Source organism: Fukomys damarensis, unplaced genomic scaffold, assembly GCF_012274545.1.
Source record: "Fukomys damarensis isolate Sample0158 unplaced genomic scaffold, DMR_v1.0_HiC HiC_scaffold_23, whole genome shotgun sequence".
NCBI classification, from domain to species: domain Eukaryota; kingdom Metazoa; phylum Chordata; class Mammalia; order Rodentia; family Bathyergidae; genus Fukomys; species Fukomys damarensis.
This window is the reverse complement of record NW_022900935.1, coordinates 59,477,401-59,484,187: the sequence shown is the minus strand read 5'-3', so window position 1 is coordinate 59,484,187 and position 6,787 is coordinate 59,477,401. Positions and strand designations below refer to the sequence as shown.

The 6,787-nt window shown below is 43.7% G+C and overlaps 1 long non-coding RNA gene across 2 annotated transcripts in view; it reads right to left on the bottom strand.

Annotated features, from left to right (window-relative positions):
- The window catches only part of LOC104858289, a 19,306-nt gene extending 12,525 nt beyond the window's left edge, over positions 1–6,781 (bottom strand). Inside the window, exons 1-4 of one of the 2 annotated variants that reach the window (XR_779096.3) lie at positions 6,640–6,781; positions 5,256–5,329; positions 3,406–3,528; positions 201–298 (exon numbers count right to left, since the gene is read on the bottom strand). This is a non-coding gene — a long non-coding RNA (uncharacterized LOC104858289). The remainder of the gene's footprint in view (positions 1–200; positions 299–3,405; positions 3,529–5,255; positions 5,330–6,639) is intronic. The other variant, XR_779094.3, reaches the window with a different exon arrangement.
- Between the last annotated feature and the right edge of the window lie 6 nt (positions 6,782–6,787).

Genomic DNA, 6,787 nt, shown 5'->3' with positions numbered 1-6,787 from the left:
CTGCCTTACTCGAAAGTAACAAGGTCCTCAATTTGATCCCCAGTAACAAAAAAGGAAAAAAAAAATATATATATATATGAACACTGAGAAAAGGGGTGGGGATTTAGCTCAGTGGATCCACTGCCTGTCTTGCTAGTGAAAGGTCCCAAGTTCGATCCCCGGGACAAAAAAAAATATTTTTCAGGACAGTCAAGACTCACCTAAGCCACAACGGACAGTTTCTGGAGTACATCTGACAAAACCATCTGAAGAGCAAGCTTCTGGGCCATCTTCCTTGTCATGAGGAATGACAACAATCCTAGATCCAAGCAAAACAAACCCATTTAAAATACCTATGTGAAGGAGTCTGATGCACATTTCAAAATAACAATACTTCCTGGGTGTGGTGGTGCACGCCTGTAATCCCAGCTCACAGGAGGCTGAAGGAGGAGGACCACAGCCAGCCTGAACTACACAGCAAGACCCTGTCTCAAAAACCAACAAACAGGGCTCAGCGGTTCCCTAGCCTGCCTCGCAAACACAAGGACCTGAGTTCGATCCCTGGTACACACACACACAAAAAAAACCCCAAACAAACAACAACAATAACAAAACACAAAACATAGTAGTACAAACATACTTGCGTGATTCTTAGATCAGCCAGCCTGAACTACACAGCAAGACCCTGTCTCAAAAACCAACAAACAGGGCTCAGCGGTTCCCTAGCCTGCCTCGCAAACACAAGGACCTGAGTTCGATCCCTGGTACACACACACACAAAAAAAACCCCAAACAAACAACAACAATAACAAAACACAAAACATAGTAGTACAAACATACTTGCGTGATTCTTAGATCATTGTTCTAGGGATTAGAGGCAAGCATGGCACAAGGGCGTGGTTGAATGGTCTGAGGTAGATATGTCCTGTAGGGCTAGTTTCACAGATCTATTCTGAAGTTTCTGATGTATTCTAAGGGAGACCTGAGCAGGAACTTGCACAAGACTCACAGCACCCACAGACGGCATACTGACAAGTGGAAGCTACACTCCCGCAGACCCCAGCCTATGCATGAGGGTGAATCACACACTGAGGAGGGTTTGGAGATGGTGCAGATGATCTGGCCCCTCCCTGCACATCAGCCACAGGAGCTTCCCCTACTCCACTCTCCGACAGCCCTGCCTCAGACTCGCACCCCGAAGGCTGAAGGCCGGGGCTTCCTGAAAAACTCAGGACTGATGAACATATCCTTTCTAGGTATGTCTAGTTGACACTTTTCCTGCTTAAGCCCTTACATGAGTCAAAAAAGGAATGCATGTTTACAAAAGAGCATGAAACTGTCTTTGGTTTTGTGGTGCTAGGTATTGAACCCAAGGCCTCTGCCATAAGCGCCATCTGTAGCCCACTTTTTATTTTTACTCTCAAGTTCTCCCTGTGTCACTACGTTGTCTAGGGTGGTCTCACTTGCAGTCCTCCTGCCACAGACTCCTCAAGTCCTGGGATTACAAGTGTGTGGCACTGGGCCTAGGTTATGGAGCTCTTTAGATGATGACTTTGCTGAGATACCTGAAAACTATAAGAACTCTGTATTTGGAGTCCTATTTCAACATGAAGCAATTTCTCTTTTTGGGTTTTTTCATTGTTGTTTTTTTTGTTGATGTTCTTGTTTTTTTGTACTAGGGATTGAACATAGGCCTTTGCACCAAATTACATCCCTAGCAGTTTTATTTTGTATTTGAGAAAGGGTCTTGCTACATTGCCCAGATGGATCCTCCCCACTCAGAATGCCAGAGTGTAGGAATTACAGGCCTGAGGCACCATACCCAGCAATAAAGCAAGGTCTTAACTAAAAACTGGAGAAACAAGCCAGGTATGGTGGTGCACAACTGTAATTCTAGCACTCAGACGATGAGGCAGGAGGATCACCTTGAGTTTGAGGCACACCTAGGCTACATAGTGAGTTCAGGCCGAACTATACAAGGAGACCTTGTTCCAAAACAGGAGAAATATTATTTCCTTCCTTATTCTAGGCTTTTTATTTGGTTGGAAATTGATTGTTAAATTTCACATTTAAAGTTTCTGTTAGAAACTGCAGAAAGTGAAAACCGTATTATAAGGCACAAAAATTCTGCCCAGGAATTTAGAAGCTTAGTATGGGCAAGGCCTCATAGGTAGATGAAAAGTGAATTTTAGAAATTAAAAAAAATCAAGATCCTCTCCTCCCCCTCCTATTAAGAATGGACCTTCCCTTGCCATGCGTGGTGGTGCACGCCTGTAATCCCAGCACTCAGGAGGCTGAGGCATGAGGATCGCTGTGAGTTCAAGACCAGCCTGGGCTACACAGTAAGTTCAAGGCAGGTCAGTCTCCCCTACATAGTGAGATCCTGTCTCAAAAAAAAAAATGGACCTTCCGGGCTGGGGATTTAGCTCAGTACTTCTGAGGCAGTGCCTGCCTCACAAGCACAAGGACCCGAATTCCATTCCTGGTCCAAAAATAAAAAAAAAAAAGGCAAGAATGGACCTTCCTTCAGCTCTCCAAAGGCTCTTCTGCAATGCCAGCTCCAGGATTCCAGCACTCATGGGGCTGCAGCACTCCCTCTAAAATACAGAAGAACTGGGCCAGGGATTTAGCTCAGTGGTGCTGCCGCCTGCCTCCCAAGCACAAGGTCCGGAGTTCAGTCCCTGGTACCAAAAATAAATAAATAAATAAAAATAAAACACAGAACTTCAGGCTTTGCTTCTCCAGTGGAGCTGCAACATCTTCATTTTCCCTTCCTTCAAGGACAGAAAGCTCCTGAATCCATTAGAATGTGGAATGAAAAGTCCTTCTTAGGATGTGTTTTAGTTTTGGTTTCTCTGGGACAGAGTCTCGCTATTTGGCTCAGGCTGTTCTCCAACTCACAATGCAGCCCAGATGGCCCTGAACTCACTATCCACCTGTCTCAGTCTCCTGAGTGCTGGGATTAGAGGCATCAGCCATCGCACCTTGCTTCAGTTGTAGTTTTTTCAGTTGTGGGATTGAACCCAGGGCCTCTCACATGCTAGAAAATCACTCTACCATAGAGCACCATGGCCAGCAGCCCTAGGATTTCAATGTACAGAAATCAAAGCAAAACTCTAATAATCCCAGGAAAAATCGAGGCACTGACTAGCTTCAAAATAAAGTAAAATGTGCAAATTAATTACTGGATTAATTATTATAGATTAATCACTCCTTATAACATACCACACAGACAATGGAAAAAATTAGTAACACCAACACCCACGATTAGCATGATTATTAATTCTAGGTGGACAATTCAGATATAGTCACCCTTAAAAGGTGGCCTCTCACATGTCCTCCCCAAAACCCAGTTCATCTTCTGTCTAAAGTCTAGAATTACAATGCTCAAAGACAGTGTGATTAGTGAAAATCTACAGGCTTCACCTTGATTGCCCTTTTGGACCACTGATTGAAACCAAAGTAGTAATGTGCCAGTGGTTGGCATCGTGAGCTGATCGTGGCAAGGGTCCGATGTTGAGCCACCTTATGTCTGCTCTCAAGAGAAACCTAAAGACACAAGAGATAGACCCACGAGTATCACCACCTGTCAGAAATTTTAGTTTGCATAGACCTGAGATTTATCAATACTACTTCATACCGGGACTGTGAAGATTAAATGGGATAGAAAGAACCTTTTAAGCACTGTATCCATAGTGAGCCTTGAATAAATGGATTTTTTAAATATTACTTTTAAACTATAGCGCTTTTCTGTATCATTTTCAGGGGCCCTGATTCATTGAAAGGTTTCCCTGACCTCTAGCAGTAAATAGTCATGAAAGGAGCAACCCCAGGAAGACCTCCAGGAAAATTATAGGGCTGGGAGTGCAAAAAGTTATTTCGGTCTTCCTGTCCAATAGATGCCAATTAAGAATATGACCTAGGGCCGGGGATTTAGCTCAGTGGTTCTGACACCTACCTCACAAGCACAAGGGCCCGAGTTGGATCCCCAGGACCTCCACCAATAAAAGACCTAAAAAACAAATGAGATGAGGCTGCCATCCACTCCCTCTGCAGGTTACTAATCCCTGCTAGCAGAGGGGCTACACATACCCCTGTGACTTTTACAATCAACTAAACCATTACAGGCTCATCTGCATTAACAAGCTTCTTTGAGAATGCAAATATCAATATACTGGTAACTCTCCAAATATTTTACACATTACTGTAGATTTCTTATATCATCAGTTTGTTGTTGTTCTTGTGTTTTTGCTTTGTTTTGAGACAGGGTCTCACTGTGTAGCTGAGACTGACCTGGAAATCATTATGTAGCCCAGGCTGGTCTCGAATTCAGTGATCCTCCTGCCTCAGCCTCCCGAGTGCTGGGATTACAGGTGTGTGCCACCATGCCCGGCTATCACTAGTTCTTTTCTGAATGTTTCATTTTTTAAAAGGGTAGTCTATGAATATTTTAATAAAATTTGAACAATATAAAGTTAAACATTCTTTATTGATTTGTTGCCGTATCTTCTTCCTCTACCCTAGATTATCAGCCCGTAAGTGCCACAGGAACCAGTATCTTACCCTTTACTCACTAAGAGAATTAAGCACAGTGCTTGGCATCTAATACAGGATTGATGGTCTGGTGATTGGGTGAATGAATAAAATAGAGTAAATAAAAATAAAATTCCTTTCACCAACTGTAGCTCTAGATGGGAAAGAGAAACAAAGTCTGATTTATAAGTGTCAGGTGGTGCAGAGATGCCTGCCCTGTACAGTGAGACATAGTGATGTTTTACTGGACAACCAAAAGCTTCAAGGGAGGGCTGGGGATTTGGCTCAGGGGTTCCACTATCTGCTTCAAAAGCACAAGGGCCTAAGTTTGAACCCCGGTAACAACAACAACAACAACAACAACAACAACAACAACAACAAAAAGCTTCAAGGGGCTCTGAGAGGTAGTACAGACAGTTGCCACCAGGGATAATCTTGTCATGGTTCTTGTTGGCAAGCATTTTCTTTACAGCCACACCAGGAAAAATACTACTCAAAATCAAGACCTCAGAAACCTTGATTTTAGCCAGAATTGGGAGTGCCTGTAATCCTAGCACTTGGGAGGCAGAGGTAGGAGAATCATGGTGAGTTTGAGGCCAGCCTAGGCTACATACTGAGTTCAAGGCCAGCCTGAACTGCACAATGAGACCCTGTTGAAAAAACAAAAACAAAAACAAATTGGGGGGTGGGGGAAACTTAGGCTCTGTGCTAAGTACAGAAATAATTTCAAGACTTATACTTACTTGCTGAACATTTCCTTCACCACTCCATCAGTGAGTCATGGGCTGTACACTGTGAAATTCTCCAAACGGAAAGCCTATGAAATAGTCTCAGGTCCAAACAGCACTAAAAACTCATTTTCCACAAAATGATAAGAAGGAGTTGTTTTACAATTTTTCCAGTACCATCTGTACTAAGTAGCTATGAGAGCTGGTGCAGAAGTTACAAACAGGCAAATCAAAGTCCAAACCTTAAAGAACATCTGACAGGTGATCATTCAATCATAGCAAGTGGATCCAGGTTAAAAGAGAGTGTTCAACAGGGTACAGAGGTATAGGTGAGATATATCTGGAGACAATACTGCATGGAGTTCTCAGGTCAGTGAAGATTCAATCAATGAGGAAAGCAACACAGACAAGAACAGACAGCAAGGTGAGTAGTGAGTAGACAGATCGAATCGCCAATCAGGAAATGAAATGGTCCAAGAGAAAGGAAAGGTGGTTGAATCAGAACACAATGCAGTACTGTCCTTGCTCTGGAAAAGCAAAACTGATTGGCTAGTTAACTCGGAATAGGGTTTCTACAATGCATTAAGAAATGCTTTGGGGTTGGGAATTTAGCTCAGTGGTTCTGCCACCTGTTCAATCCCCAGTAGCAAAGAGAGAGAGAGAGAGAGAGAGAGAGAGAGAGAGAGAGACAGAGAGAGAAAACCAGAAAAGAAAGAAAAGCTTTGCCAATCTCTGGAAACTGAAGGGAGGTAGTCAAGCTCACACACTTTAAATCCACATAAACGTAAACATAGGCAGAACTCTTCCAGTAAAGACTACTTAAAGGCTATACAAAATGACAGCATGATTGGGTTTCACCGTAGTTTCCAGTTATTGTCACTAACTTAAGCAATTCTCATAATCACTCCAAGTATGAATTACATTAAAAAAAAAAAAAAGCCAGGCGTGATACCGCATCCCTGTAATTCCAGCCCTGAGGCTGAGGAAGGAGGATATCGGTGAGTTCGAGGCCAACCTGGGCTGCCTAACACAGGGTCAGCCTGAACTACAAAGGGAGACTGGGTCTCTAAAAACACACACACAAAACAAACAGAAAAAAACCTGAAGTAGGAGATCAGTGTAGCTGTGCATCCTGCATTCTGCAGACCGCAAATTGCTAGCCTGTTATTGAATTCGGCCCTCATCTCAGTGGAGGTAAAAATGCCATCTCTGAGGCCACCTTCACTGAAGATTTCTGGACCATCGGCCTCCTGTGGCATGCCTCTGGGGCTCTTTGTGATTCCTGGTTGAACAAAGCTTGCGGAGGGCATAGAATACTATGAACAGAGAAGCCCGTGGGGTGGCCCCATGCCAAGAAGCTACAGGAAATCTCGCGATAGGAAAGTAGCCCCGAACATACCTTCATAAACCTGTCATTTCTTGAGAAAGCTTTCCTCCTAGGAAAGAGGCAACACCGGGTGGAGAAGCACTGGCTGGTTGTGAACGGTTCTTCTCCGTCAAATCGTAAAATCGGTGGAGGCCACAGGTTGTCCACGAGGCGGAGTACT